The following is a 15,831-nucleotide window of genomic DNA, read 5'->3' as shown; positions in this document are numbered from 1 at the left end:
GTAGTTGTGAATGTCGAAAAATAATTGTTGTGGAGCTTATCCGTCGAGAGACAATCACAAGTCGACGGATAAGGAATATCCGTCGAGAGAGTAGAAATAATAGAGTTAGGAGTTGAAACTACTGTAGAATCTGTGGTCATTGATTTGAGATTATGCATAGATTTCTCAGTAGAATCAAAAAGAAATGGAAAGTGAGCCAACAAATCATCTATAATATGATGTTCACTTCCTTTGGATTTTAGCTCCTCCATTAGTTTCAAAGATGGAGAATTAGGAATTGATGTATTTATCATGTCCACATCCAGTGAGTTTGTGGAAGAATTGTGTGTGTGAGGTGTTTCAATTATGAGAGAATTTGGTTGTGACTCCACATATATTGGAGCCACATCAACCTGACTTTGTGATGGTGCAATAACTGAGTCTTGGACTGCAGTTGGCACTGTGTGTGTACCCTGTGACTCCCCCATATGTTTAGATTACTTCTTCCTTATATAAGTTTGAGGTTGGTCTGTGTCCCTTCCCCTTTTGGCATGTGCTCTTGGTTGAGAGCTTGTTTTAATAGTCATATTCTTTTTGGGAGGATGTAATTAGTAATGAGCTAGTTTCCTTATTAAGCACCACAGTTTGTTGGGAGACTGTAATAGGCTGGTTTGGGTCACACAAACCTCAATCTCCTTATTCTTAGGGTTTTTTTGATTTTCACCCTGTCCCTCACTTGTCTCACCACCTTTCACACTCCCCTATTGTGTTTTGGTAGTTTTTAAAACTAGTTTCTTTTGAGAGGAACTAGAGTGAGGTTTATTTGACTTAATTATTGAAATTTTGGATTTTGTGGCTTGGGTATGCAGCTGTTTGGTCACTGTCACAAATGCCATATCCACAGTAGTTTGCAAAGAAACTTGATGTTAGGAGATATTAGAAACATAAACATTTACCTCACTTACCGGAAGTGCTTCCATGATTGGCAAGTAGTTGAGGGGTACCACACTATGGAGATTGTTCCTGTTAAGATCAGCATGTATACTCTTTTCTTGGACCCAACAATCAAGCTTATTTGTTGGATTCTCAATCAAGAGGTCCTTAGACACATGATTTGCTAGCATCGTAATAAATCTAGCATAGTATATGTTCTTAGACCTCTTCTTAATGTCTCCTAACTTATACCCTAGTTCATACATGACAGAACTATTGAAATTAAAGTATTTATCACTTAGAAGCATGTAAAGCATGTTAATAATAGAGTATGTAATGGCATCAAAATTGCTAATCTTTCCTGAAAATGCTTTTATAAAAGAGTCACAGAGAAAGCTCCACTCTTTTCTAAGGCACATTCTTCTAACCTCACCTCATTTTGCAGGATTAAGAGAATAACCCATAGACATAAGTATGGTGCTAACATCCGTGTCTGTGTGTGGAACAAGTGTGTTGTTTTCAGGAAATTTAAAGCATGCTTAAATTTCATCACAGTTAATACAATGGTCATTACCTTTGACAGAGAAGGCTATGGTCTTATCTTTAGAGTTGTACACTGCAGTAGTCCAAATCTCCTCCACAACTTCATAATAGATAACTGGAGATTCAAGCATCGCATATCATAATTTGTAACTTCGAATGAAGTCCATCATCTTGTGATAGTCCTCAGAAGCAGTATTATCTTTGTTCACCGATGCTATAAAGTTGTTCTTTTCATACACAAATGTAGATTGAGACACGATTTTGACTACAGGTGCCATTATTGTGATTGGTAGTAGTTACAGAGAAAAGGGTTTTTGCTTTGGAGACGAAGAGAGTAGAATTGCTTTGAGAAAGATAAAAGTAAAATGGAAAATGAAAGAGGGCTTTTATACTTTCTTAGAAATAAACAAGTAAAAATTAAAAAGTACAATAAAGTACCCAATAAAATTTGTCCAAAATAGCCGTTTAAAAATGAAATAAACTGTAGAAATTCTAAAGTTTATCCATTGACATATACTTACATATTGTAAGTAAATTCGACGGATAAAATATATAATTAATGGCTATGATTAAAGCAATTCAACGGATATAGATTAAACATACATCCGTTGAGATATAAAGTATCCAGAAAAATATTTGATTTTCAACAAATAATAAAATTCAATGGATATTCATTTTGAACGGATAATGAACATCCGTTGAGATGTAAATTTTGACTTAGCTAAATTTTTTTTTTTTATTAGAAATATCAAATTTGATTCTGACTGCATTATAAATTGCTTAAAAAAAATTCAGGAATAATTAAGCATACCTAACTCACTTACCAACCTAGTTAAGGTAGACTCATCAAGTGGCTTGGTAAAGATGTCTGCAAGTTGCTTTTCACTTGGAACAAAATGAAGTTTCACTGTACCATTCATGACATGTTCTTGAATGAAGTGGTACTTGATGTTAATGTGCTTTGTCCTTGAATGCTGCACATGATTTTCAGTAATGGCAATGGCACTTGTGTTATCACAGAAGATTGAGATCTTGTCCACATGTAGACCATAATCCAATAGTTGATTCTTCATCCATAAAATTTGTGCACAATAACTACCAGCAGCAATGTATTCAGCCTCAGCTGTAGAAGTAGAAACTGGATTTTGTTTCTTACTAAACCAGGACACTAGCTTGTTTCCTAGAAATTGACAGGTTCCTGTTGTACTTTTTCTATCAATTTTATAACCTGCATAATCTGCATCTGAATAACCAATTAGATCATACTCAAAGTCTCTAGGATACCAAATGCCAAGTTTTGGTGTTCCTTTGAGATATCTGAAAATTCTCTTAATAGCTACTAAATGAGATTCTCTAGGATCAGCTTTAAATCTAGTACAAAGACAAGTACTAAACATTATATCTGGCCTACTAACTGTTAAATATAAAAGTGAGCCAACCATTCCTCTATCACTTGAAATGCCCACATACTTTTCAATAGTGTTCAATTCTAGTTTAGTAGAAGTGGCCATAGGAATTTTTGCAGATATGCAATCCATTAAGTCAAACTTCTTTAAAAGGTCATAAATATATTTGGTTTGACTAATGAATATTCCATCACTATCTTGCTTAACTTGTAAATCAAGAAAGTAAGTTAGTTCTCCCTTCATGCTCATTTCATATTTACTTTGCATCAATTTGGCAAACTTTTTGCAAAGTTTTTCATCAGTAGAGCCAAAAATAATATCATCTACATAAATCTGAATAAGTATACTAGAACCATTAACATTTCTAAAGAAAAGATTTTTGTCAATAATACCTCTTGTGAAGTGGTTTTCTAAAACAGACTTTGACAGAGTGTTATACCAGGCTCTAGGTGCTTGCTCCAAACCATACAGTGCTTTTAAAAGATAGTAGACATAATCAGGAAAGTTGGGGTCTTCAAAATTAGGAGACTGACTAACATAGACTTCCTCCTCCAAATCTCCATTCAGAAATACACTTTTAACATCCATTTGATAGACTTTAAAATTTGTATGGGCTGTATAAGCTAGAAAAATCCTGTTGGCTTCAAGTCTTTCAACAGAAGCAAAAGTCTCATCAAAATCTATTCCTTCTTGTTGACAATAGCCCTTAGCAACCAATCTAGCTTTGTTCCTGACTAATATGCCATTTTCATCCATCTTGTTTCTGAATACCCGTTTGGTGTCAATTGGAGTCTTGCCTTTAGGTTTGGGTATCAGCTTACATACCTTATTCTTTTCAAATTGGTTTAGCTCTTTCTGCATAGCTAAAACCCAATCAAGATCCAATAAAACTTCTTCTATCTTCTTTGGCTCTTCATGTGATAGGAAGCTTCTATATAGACATTCTTCTTGAGTTGCTTTCCTAGTTTGCACTCTTGAAGATGCATCACCAATAATTAGTTCAAAAGGATGTTCTCTAGTCTATTTCCTTTGTTGTGGTAGATTAACTCTAGAAGAAGAGGCCTTTAAGTTATCTTGATGTGTGACTGAGTTTTAATTAGAAGAAACTCCCTGTGAGTTTGTGGATCTTTGACTTGAAGTTGGGGTCCTTTCTGTATGTGATCTATATTGACTTTCAACATCTATTGATGGCTCAATGGATGATGCACCTTGTCCCTCGACAGATGTAGAATTATGTGCTACATTTGTTATTGACTTTTCTGTATTATCCTTAGAGTTTATTTCTTGATCACTTTCATAATCACTGTCATCACAGTTCATCTCAATATTGTTAAATTTGAGGCTTTCATGGAAAACTTCATCTTGCAGTCCTTCAATCTTCTTATCATCAAACACAACATGTACAGATTCCATAACAATGTTGATTCTGAGATTGTAGGCTCTGTATGCTTTTCCAACTGCATACCCAACAAAAATACCTTAATCTGCTTTGGCATCAAACTTTCCATGCTGCTCAGTTTGATTCCTTAGAATATAGCATTTGCAGCCAAAGACATGAAGAAATTTAAGTGTTGGCTTCCTATTCTTGAATAATTGATAAGGAGTCATGCATTTTTCTTGATTGACCAAAGAAATATTCTAAGTGTAGCATGCAGTATTTACAGCTTCTGCCCAAAAGTAAGTTGGTAACTTTGATTCTTCTAGCATTGTCCTTGTAGCTTAAATAAGAGATATGTTCTTTCTTTTCACCACTCCATTTTGTTATGGGGACCTTGTTGCTGAAAATTCATTCAGGATCCCATTTTCTTCACAAAATAACCTCATTACAGAATTCTTAAACTCAGTTCCATTGTCACTTCTGTTTCTTCTAACTTTGAGACCAGGATGATTGTTTACTTACCTTATATGATTGATAATGATTTCACTAGCTTGATCTTTAGATTTGAGAAAATATGTCCAAGTGAACTTTGAGAAATCATCCACAATCACTTGGAAATATCTTTTCTTTAAGATTAACAATACATTGACTGGTCCAAACAAATCCATGTGCAGTAGCTGTAGTGGTTCTTCAATTATAGATTCAAGCTTATTTTTGAATGATGCATTGATTTGTTTTCCTTTCTAACAGGCATCACACAGTCCATCCTTTGAGAACTCAACTTGAGGAATGCCTCTTACAAGATATTTCCTGACTAGTTCATAGTCTTGAAGTTCAGATGGGACAGTTTCTTGTGCCACAACCAACTTTTATCTTGACTTGCTTTGATGAAGAGACAAGTAATAGAATTTGCACTTGATGAGTTGAAGTCAGCTAGATACACATTTTCTTTTCTCACTCCAGTGAGAACCACTTTGTTGTTCTTTTTGTTTGTAACAACACAGGCTTCTGTATTGAATGTTAATGAGTTGCCCTTATCACAAAGCTGGCTGACACTCAAAATATTATGTTTGAGTTCATCCAGTAGAGCAACTTCTTCAATGATGACATTGTCTTTAGAAATCAAACCATATCCCATGGTATACCCTTTGCTGTCATCTCTAAAAAAAATACTTGTGCTAGCTCTCTCCTTGAACTCAGTGAGTAGGGTAGAATCTCCAGTCATGTGCCTTGAGGAACCACTATCCAGATACCAAAGATTCTTTCTGTTTCCCTATACACATCAAAATCAAATCAAGTTAATTTTGGTACCCAAGTTTCCTTGGGTCCTGCCTTGTTAGCCTTCTTTTTAGGTTTCTTAGGCTTGTCCTCATTTGACTTGGGTGAATGAGATTCAACCTTAGTCACTTGAGTAGGGATTTGAAAACCATTCATAATTGTAGAATTATCATGCACAGGTTGGTTAATATGAAATGGCATATTATGTGCAAATATGTTGTTCCAATATGGTATGTGATAATTGGCATTTATATCCACTTAGAACGCTTTTTAAAGGCTCAAATTGGTATTTTGTACTCAAGTTGTTTGTATTTTTGATGTGTTTTCGTAGTGTTTTACATTTCAAGGCATATTCGAAAGAAGGAATTGATGTTGTATGTTTAAAAGAGTGTTAGGATGGAGCCTCGGTCGATTGTGCGCAAGAAACCAGCACGAGAAGTCAAGGAAACAAGAAAAATCAGTTTTTTCAGAAGCTCGGGGCGACCGCTCTGGTCTTGGGAGCGGCCACACTGGTATTTGGGGGCGGTCGCGCTAGGTCATTTTTCCAGAATCCTGATTTTATTCTAATTCGAAGAATTGAAGCATCCAGATCATCCAGGAATATGTATATAAAGATAAAAAGATGTTTTTCATATAGAAGAGCAAAGAGAGAGCATCAAGAAGACCTAATAGCACAGTACAATGAAGGAGAAGATCTTATTTTTACTTGTGATTTTTTGCTTAAGTTGTAATCTTGGATGCTTGTTTTCTTTGTTGTTTGAATCTAATACTCTTGTTAACGTACTTTGTTATTATTATTCAGTTTATAAAGACCTAGTTTTTTTACCATGTTTCCATTGAAACCCATGGTGATGATGAGTTTGATTATGAACTAATCTTCATCATAGGGTTCTAACGGATTTACTTATGGATTTCTATAGTTAATTTATTTCAATATCTTGGTGTGTGGTGATTGATTGATATCCTAGTATTGGTTGTGCTTATTCCTCTTATATGCATAGCTAACATATAAGATAGCGTGTTAATCTCTATTAAAGTGAAAGTAAATATAGAGGTTTAGAACTTGCCATGCTAGCATAGGTTCATGTATTTATTATGCATGATTCGTAGGTAATTTTAACCATCTTACTTGCCCTATGTAATCATGATAGATAACTTGTTCATTAAACCTTTATGTTGTCAAATTCTATAGACATATAGGGTCTCAACATAATTGGTGTCTATTCAGATTTATCTCTTTTGTGGATATCTGGTAGTAGGGTATTCATACAACGAAAGTTGTCGTTTACTAGTTTTGTATTATCTGATTAGTTGTCATCAGCATTGCATGCTAAGGTTAAGAACAATGACTTTGAATGAAGTATTTAATGAACTTAGAATCCCATGTTTGTCTCATATATAGTTAATTCAATCACTTTTATCCTTAGTTAATTGCATGTTAGTTTAATCTTAGTTATAAACATCTCAACTTGTTATTGTCTTAGCATTGAGCGATAGCCATACCATTGTTGCATATGTGCAAAATCTTAAGTTAACTGAAAAGAGTCTCCGTGGGTACGAATCTGATTTATAACTTATACTACTTGCGTGTAATTTTAGCGCGTGTTTTCTTCCTAAAAAGTTTTTGGCGCCGTTATCGGGGACTCGATTTATAATTTAGTTTATGTGCTTGACATCAGTGGTCGTTAAAGTTCACGGACTTGGATATTTTTACTTACTTATTTACTTTGTTGGTGTTTCAGGAACTCTAGAGGGCGTGTATGCGAACACGTTCTCAATCTCGTAAAGAAGCACTGGAAGAAGTTGAAGTCGTTGAAGAGGTTTTTGAAGAAGTTGAGAAAGTTGAAGAAAAAGCTATTATCATAATGGGAGAACCAGTAGCGAATCCGAAGGATTTGATGGATTACTCTCAATCGAAGATCAATGACATTTAGTCTAGTATTATCAGACCAGCCATTGCGGCTAACACCTTTAAAATCAAGTCTAGCACGATTCAGATGGTGTAGAATTCAATCCAGTTTGGGGGGTTCTCCAACGGAAGATCCCAACATGCACATTAGAGATTTCATCGAGATCTGCGACACTTTCAAGTTCAATAATATTTTTGTAGATGATATAAAGCTGATGCTTTTCCCATTCTCTCGGAGGGATAAAGCTAAGTGTTTGTTGCATTCTCTACCACCAGGCTCTATTACTACTTGGGAAGATCTTGCTCAGAAGTTTCTTACTAAATTCTTCCCTATGGCGAAGACAGCTGCAATTAGGAACGCTCTTACTCTATTTGCGCAGCAATCGGGAGAGTCTTTATGTGAAGCTTGGTAGCGTTATAAGGAGATGCTTAGGAAATATCCTCATAATGGGATGCCTGACTGGATGATTATTAACTGCTTTTATAATGGTTTGGGAGCACAGTCTAGACCCATGCTCGATGTAGCATCAGGTGGAGCTTTATGGACTAAAAGCTACGATGAAGCTTATGAGTTGATTTAACTGATGGCTGCTAATGAATATCAGAACCCAACTCAGAGACTACCTCAAGGCAAGGTAGCATAAATTCTGGAGGTGGATACAACTACTGCTATAGCTGCTCGGCTTAAGGCTTTAACGATGAAGGTGGATTCTTTGGCTAATTATGGAGTTAATCAGATCACAAGTGTTTGTGAGCTTTGTGCAGGTGCGCATGAAACTGAGCAGTGTGCTATTTCTAGTGAATTAGCTCAATTTGTAAGCAACTTTCAAAGGTCGCAGCAACCAGTTCTAGCCACTTATCATCCCAACAACCGCAATCATCCTAATTTCAGCTGGAGCAACAATCAGAATGCGGTGCAACAGCCTTATCAGCAATATGCAGCAAGACAATTCAACCATCCTGGTTAAGGCAATTATATTGAGGTCTGGGAAGGTTGCAAGCTCCGAAAAATCTCAAGTTCCAGAATTTGAAGTTTTAGCTGAAGAAGATATGCAGAAGGAAGCAGAAGTGGAATCAAAGAAGAAAACAGTGGAACACACTTCTCTTGAGGGTAATACAAGGGAGAAACAGGTCTATCCTCCACCTCCTTTTCCTAAGAGGCTGCAGAAGCAAAAGTTGGATAAGCAATTTGCTAAATTTCCGGAGGTATTCAAGAAACTTCATATCAACATACCTTTCGCTGAAGCTCTTGAATAGATGTCTATCTATGTGAAGTTTATGAAAGGTATTCTCTCTTGGAAAGTGAAGCTCGATAACTTAGAGACCGTTGCTCTTACGGAGGCATGCAGTGTTGTGCTGCAACAGAAGTTGCCTCCGAAGCTTAAAGTTCCTGAGAAGCTTCACTATTCCTTGCATCATCGGAAACTTGTCATTCGATAAGTGTTTATGTGATTTGGGAGCTAGCATCAATCTGATGCCTTTGTCTATCTTCAAGAAGTTGGGTTTACCTGATCTAAAGCCTACATATATGTCCTTGTAGTTGGCCGATCATTCTATTACATATTATAACGACTCGTGTATTTTTGAATTATTTAAATATGTTATTGTGGAGGTATTAATTAAATAAAATATGTGTCTTGGTGTTGGAAGCAGTGTGTCAATATATACTATTTGTCGGTGATTGATTGGTGTAAAGGATTGGAATGTGTAGTTAAAAATTTAGTATATTGTTTTGTTTTATTTTTAAAGGTGATTTTATTATAGTTTTAAATCCGTAAATATTTGGATTGTCTCTAAAATTAGTTTCAAGATTTTATAATTCCAATAGTTATTTTTGAGATTTTATAAAATTTAGAAATCAATATTTCATCAATTATTTAACCCTGTGTGATTTTCTGATTATATTTACTTGTAAAATCTGTACTTAATTCCAGAATTCTTCAAAAAAAAAAAAATATGAAACTCATATTTATTTAAGTTTGGAATATTCTAAGAATTTTAAAATTATATTGGGAATTTTCAGGATTAATTTTACCCGCGCGTTGATGCGTTTAATTGATAAAAGCGGGCAAAAAGCGCATTTTAGAAATTGTTTAAAAACCACAAAATCTATATTTTTATTAACTCCGGGATATTTGTAATATTTTACAACTAAATTTTGAGGTTTCGGGTTAATTTTTATTTATAAGTTGGTTCGTTAGTTTTGTAAAATACGAACAAAATCTGAGACTACAGTAGAAACCAGGATACGTGTCTAATTTTTAGAAACCAGGCAGACACGTGGGAAGCTGTGTTTGGCTAATTAATCAACAGAAAACCCCTGTGCTCGAGGGGGGTTTCTCGCGAGTGTTCTGTGAATTTTTCTCAAGCCTTCCCTGGAAATCTTTTCTCTCTTTCGATCAACATTTGTTCTATATCTCTGATTTTGTTTCTCTCCCTCTCTCTTGTGTTCTTTCCCCGGCCCTGTTTTCCGGTACCGTTGCCACCGCTCCGACCGGTAAGGTGGGCGGTTCCGGTTAATTTTCTGGGTTATGCATATATATATAAGCAGATGTATATACGTGTGTATAGCTGTGTTGCCTTGTTGTGATTACGGTTCTTGTTACTTTCCGGCCGCCGCCGTGTTCATCTCCAGCGAGGTGGCCGGCGTGCGTGTGATATACGCGCGGTTACCCTATTGCTTCGGTTTCATCACTGTCTGTTCGGTAAACATATACACACAACCATATGTGTGTGTAAGTTGATTGAGTATGGCTGTGAATTGATTCTTTGAATTGTTCTGAGAATTTGAAGTATTGTTTCGAATTATTCAGTTAATTGTGGATAAAATTTCGATGAACTGTTCTTGATTTTCTTTGAATATTATTATTATTTTGAGATTTTAATCGGCGAAATTCGCGTCGGAAACCCGAAGTATCTAGTACCCGCGAATTTTACCGCCGTCGGCGATGAGCCTCGGCGAGCCGACGGTGGACAGTGATGATTTTGATCTGAGTCCTATTTTTATAAAACAAATAAATTTAAGTTGTAAATTTATTTTCAGAATGAAGATATTTAATTAAAACATAGCGTTTGTATCGAGGATTGAGATGCATAACTGGATTGCTTGTTTTGGTTGTGATTCGGTAGGATTGTGATTCTGGATTATTGTGGATTGTTGTGTATTGACGTCAATGAGGTGTTGACGGGTAGTCCGATAAACAAAGGGAATGCTGTCCGATTTCCAGAAAATCGAACTCCGTAAATTCAGGAACGTATCCGATGAATATCGGGATGTTGAGAAACTATATATGTATATGTGTATGTTTTATATACGAAACTTGGTTGGACAATGTAATGAAATATTTTGCCAAATCGATAACCCTGATTTCGTAAAATAAAGAGTATATATTTTCCGAAAACGAACACCGAACCGATCTTCGAGATTGTGAACCCTATTTGTTACGTGTGTTGTTATAATATTCATAATTACGAGTCGAGTTTGAATATCGTTGGGTAAGAATTAGTATCGAGGATATGTCGAGCATACCTAGACATCTAACATAGGGTATTTCAACCCTGTAGGTTATAATCAGAAACCTGGAAGTGGACGATGGACTAGAGATGACCTAGTAGTCAGTCGACGAGCTCAGTAGAGTTTCAACAGAAAAACCTGAGTGTCGAATTCGAATCTAATATGGACTAGTGATGGGACAATAAAGCCTGAGCGGCAGAGTCGACTCAGAGTCGGTCAGTAATGGTTCTAAAGCCCTATAAGGCAAGTATTTCTGAAATTTTCTTCAAGATATATTACCAATGTTTTCGAACTGTTTCATAACATGTCGCTATTATTCAAAATAACTCTTGTTTTATATTGCAAACGCTTTAAACTATTAAGCCTTGAACCCTGATTTTCTTAATCTTGAACCGTAAGCCTTATTCTTTGTAAACCATCCTATGTTGATCCTCAGATACCAAATCACACAAATATGATACTACTCCCCAAATGTATAACTACCAAACACCAAACACTGGAAGAAAATTGTTTGAAAATACAGAAACTTTTATAGTCCAACCATTCTTTATAACATCAAAGAACTATACCCCGAAAAATTACTACTTGTCTAATACCTGATTCTTTTACAGATTGAAAGCTGTTTCTTTTACATACCTTGATATACCCTTGTGATATCCATGAGTTTCCTTACATTTTATTCAAATATTTAATCATCATTGATTATGATCCCGTGTTATCGAATTATATTGTTTATCATACCGAACTGCTTTAGGATTGGATAGTTTTTATATATGTGCCTTGGATCCGGTAATTAGAGCAGTGCTGTGTGCTTTGCTCGGGGTTAGTGCGTGACTGATCAGCAGCCTAACCTTGGTTTTAAAACTTAAAATGAATATCCAATTCTAATGATTAGTTAAAAAGAAAGTTGATTCATCTGAATCATTTCACTTGATCATTGTTTAACCTCAGATATCGTTATTATGACTTGCTGATCTAGTTAGCTCACTCTTGCGAATCTTTTTATGTATTCTACAGTTAAAAGGGATACGGTTGATAGCGAGGTTTCCCAGTTCAATGCACGAGCTAGGATTCCAGATTGAGTTGGATCGAGCTAGCAGAAGCTTGTGGCGGTAGTGAGATAGTAAGATTGTAAGAATAATTTTATTATCAGTTGTATGTTAAATTAGTTGGGATTTGGTACGTTGTAATAAAAATGAAGGTTGTGGCTTGTTTTCATACTTAAACCTGTTGCGATCTATGGTTACATAAAGCAGGGTCATTGTAATTAATATTTCATATACAGGTTGATATATTGTATTTGTGTTGTGGACCCCAAACTTCTGACCCGGGTTTGGAGGGCGTCACAGGTTGGTATCAGAGTTACAGGTTATAAGTCACTGAAACAAGCCTAGATTATCGGGATTGGGTAGAGGGTTAGGATTAGGAATAAGAAATAGAAAGATAAGACGTTGTGAGGCTGAGTGCGATTGTATAATGGGTCTCCGGCACAGTTCTTATTGCGATTCGAGATTCTCAGCTTGCGACGTGATTTCCAGACAACGGCAATGGCATTACCTTATGTTATAACGGTTGCACTTCTTCAAGCAATTCTACGCTACTTTTCCACCTCTTGATATGAGATTACATATTCAAGAACCTTCATCTGTTTATTCTTGTTTCACGAGATGTTCGGCTGTGAGTGTATCTTTTTAGTTTACCTTATATCCTGTTCTATACCTCCAGTTTAGAACTTGTCTTATGAAGCGATTGTACCTACGAGGATGGATTCGAGAGCTACAGTAAATGGTGAGCGCTTGAGATATAAATAAAGGTGAGAAGAAGTTTAGAGAGAAGATTTAAGTGTTTCAGAGGATAGCTGTGATCGGGTTAAAAGAAGCCATTAGTGACTAAGCCACCCGTGAATAATTATGGGATGAATTAGATGAATTTTGAAAGAGTTAGGGAGAAAGGTATAAATTTGGAATTTTTGGTGGAATTCAATGATGGTGCTATGATAAATGCGATATGTAAAGTAGTGATGTGATATGAGCAAATTTTGATTCTATAAAATAGATTTGTTGACTATTGAATAGTCTGTTCCCCCTTAACGATTGCAAAGTTGATGATGGAAGTATTACCATTAAGGGAGCGTTGATGTGAAGCTACGAATAAGGTAACATGCAACGATAATTGAAGTTATCGTCGATTAAGGAAGGCAAATGGACTCGATAAAGGAGAAATGGTAGATCGAAGTGAACGGACCTTTATGTGATTGTTTCTTTAATTTGGTACCATGTTATAGGTCGGAAGGACAACAACCAACTCGTATAGTAAGGACAACCAGATTTATGATTTTCAAATTATTTTTAACAAGTTTTCAAAAAAGATTTTTTTTCCTTTCAAAATTTCTAAAAGTCTTTTTGAATAAAATAAGTTTTAAAACCTTGGTTGTCAAGTTACTACTTGAGTTTCTTGTTTGTTAAAAGACCCGGATTACCTGGAAGGATGCTGTTTCAGACTCAGTATTATTAATTCGGAGAACGAGATAAACTGCGATTATGAAGAAGTTAATTATTCCTAACAACAAGGTGCAAGTATTATCTGATAAGATTAACAATAGAACCAGCGTACGGAGTAACTATTCATCCAATTACTGGGATTATCAGAGTTCGAAGAATTCATTGATTTAACGGAAGCCTGAGTATGACCGAAGAAGATTGGGAAGATTTCCAGACTTTTCTAAAAGAAGAATATTACTAATAAAAAGATCGCTATGTTGAATGATTCATGGTTATTCCAAATTAAAGAGAGGAAACTCAAGGTTATCTGATAAGAATGCCATTATGATCGAATTGTTAAAGTATTATACGTGTAGGTGCAACGTTACAAACGCAAGACTTAACAAGTAAGAATCTACCATAATGCTTAATTGTGAAGGCATTTTAGTATACTTCTAAAGTTGTTATATGACACAGTTGGGATATGATCGATCAAACTCGAAAGATGAATACAAGTGAAATGTGGATGGTGACCAATGGTATCATCCTTGTCCTCAACATTACAGCGTATATTCCTTTTTAATTCCTAAAAATGTATGAACTCCTTTTCTTAATAAATTCTTTTTGGTGATATCAAAATGAAGGATTTTGCATGCCTTTCAAATTTAATTGTTCCCCTCAAGTTTTGCTTTCTGACTGGGACAAACAGTGTTATGATGAGACACTTTGTCGGAATGACGAAGAGTCGGGTGGGACGCCACCTAATCATGTGCTGTATGCCATACGGTATAAAAGACTGGCCATCTTAAGTAACAATGTGGTTGTCTCATTCATATTCAAATCATTACTTCTTCTTTCTTTTGAACTCTAAATTTATTAAAATTGTGAATCCTTCTAGTTGTTTCGTTGTACCATTGTTCTTTGCGAGAGCTTTTGAAACAAGAGTCAACGTATTATACACCCAGCGGGAAAAGTCTCATCTACCTCTCATGCATGGAAAGGAAATAAGGGCATATGGCAAGGATTGCAATCACTACCTCCAGTAAAGGATCCACTAAGAGACAAGGGAATTTACTCCAATAAGGAATGCGTCTCCGAGAATGAGAGTTTACGAGTTGTCTGTAAAATATGTTATTCAGAATACGGACGCGATAACGTGAATGATAATGGTGAATACCTTAAGCGTTAAAATATTAAAAGATGTGAGAGAAACTTAATTGTTTATCTCTCAAAGTTTTGTTGATAAGATGAATTACCCTGTTGAATTGATAAGATTGTGATTAAAAGACTAGCAAGTCAAAAATGTGTAGTTGTTAAATAAGTGAGTACCAATGGTGAAATTGAGATTCCTGGCAATAAGTTGTGTAGAATTGATATCCTGAAGGATAAGAGGATTTGATATTATTCTAAGGAATGGATTGACTACTAAAGCGTGATGTCCAGACAAACCGTCGTGATGAAAAGATAATTATGAGGATGCCAAATGAGAAGGTGAGGAGGTTCAGAAGATGAAAGAAGGTAAAGAATTTGTTAATGATGATTATGATGATCAAGATATGAGTATTATGGTGATTATGGGATACATAAAAGTCAGAAGCAAACAAAATTTGAAGATTTAATAGCAATTAAGGAGTTTCAAGATATGTTTTAGATGAGTTATCGACATTTCTTCTCGATAGAGAAAGGAAGCTCGCGATTGACTTAGCGTCTGAGACGAAGCCAGTGACTACGGCCTTACCCAAAATGGCACCAGTTAAAATGAGGAAGTTAGCATAGTAGATGCAAGAGATATTCAAAGAAGAAGCGATTAGACCCAGCATATCCTATAAGGTGCACCAATATTAATTGTTAATAAGAAAATGGAAGTATGAGATTACGCGTCGACTAGCGAAAGCTCACCCAGTTTACTATCAAAAGCAAGTATCTGTTACCTTGACCCAATGATTTGTTTGATCAAACGAAGGAAGCAAAGTACTTTTATAAGACTAATTTAAAACTTAGTATTTCACCAATTAAAGATTAAACCTATGGATTTATCAAAGACAATTTTTAGAACTAAGTACTGCCCTCGTATTGTCATTTGGATCAACCAATATACCCGTAATAATTGAACTTGATGGACAGAATCTTTAAGGAATATCTGGATAGGTTGTATTTGTGTTACTTAAAGTCAATGGAGGATCATGCGAAGTATTTAATGACAACGGAGGAGTCGAAGAAGAAAGAAGTTGTATGTAAAGTTGCAAGGTGAAAGTTTTGATGATAGAAAGCGTAAATAATTAGTGAGGAAGAGATTAGAGGAGATCCAGTAGAAATTAAAGTCACCATGAATAAAGAAAGACCAAAAGCACCAACAAAAGTAAGAAGTTTTACCATACACCGGCTATACTGAAAATTTGTACAAAATTTCT

General features: G+C 35.5%; 1 non-coding gene across 1 annotated transcript; it reads right to left on the bottom strand.

The window, feature by feature from the left end:
* Positions 1 to 7,773: 7,773 nt before the first annotated feature.
* Positions 7,774 to 7,880, bottom strand: LOC141709935 (small nucleolar RNA R71). The gene has a single exon (XR_012570487.1). It is a non-coding gene; the product is annotated as a small nucleolar RNA R71 (small nucleolar RNA).
* Positions 7,881 to 15,831: the final 7,951 nt, after the last annotated feature.

The sequence above is a fragment of the Apium graveolens genome, chromosome 2, assembly GCF_009905375.1.
Source record: "Apium graveolens cultivar Ventura chromosome 2, ASM990537v1, whole genome shotgun sequence".
In the NCBI taxonomy this organism is placed as follows: Eukaryota; Viridiplantae; Streptophyta; class Magnoliopsida; order Apiales; family Apiaceae; genus Apium; species Apium graveolens.
Note: the sequence above shows the minus strand (reverse complement) of the source record. Positions and strands in the feature narration are given on the sequence as shown.